The following is a 481-nucleotide window of genomic DNA, read 5'->3' as shown; positions in this document are numbered from 1 at the left end:
TGGTCCATGGACCAACGGAGTCAGGTTCACCCGGAGCTTCTGCTGCACCCCATCTTCAGTCCTTCTCCCAGGTGTTTCCCTTGAGGCCACCATTTTTAATACTTTTAACTAAGTGTCTTAGTCCATTCATGCTGCTATAACAAAGTACCTTAGACTGTGTACTGTATACACCTTATAAGTTTATTGCTCATAGTTATGGAGGCTCGATAATCCAAGATCAAAGTGCTGGCAGGTTCAGTGTCCAGTGAGGGCCTGTTTGCTGCTTCCAAGATGGTGCCTTGAACACTGTTTCCTCTGGAGGAGGATAGTAGGAGGGACAGAAGACAAAAGGGCATAGCTAGTTCCCTCAAGTCCTTTGATAAGGGCATCATCCCATCCATAAGTGCTCTACCCTCATGACCTAATCACCTCCCAAAGACTGGCTTGCCTGCTTGCTTGTTTTTCTTTCTTTCTTTCTTTTTTTCTTTCTTTCTTTCCCTCT

The sequence above is a fragment of the Mandrillus leucophaeus genome, unplaced genomic scaffold (assembly GCF_000951045.1).
Source record: "Mandrillus leucophaeus isolate KB7577 unplaced genomic scaffold, Mleu.le_1.0 Scaffold218, whole genome shotgun sequence".
NCBI lineage: Eukaryota > Metazoa > Chordata > Mammalia > Primates > Cercopithecidae > Mandrillus > Mandrillus leucophaeus.
This window is presented reverse-complemented; position numbering follows the sequence as displayed.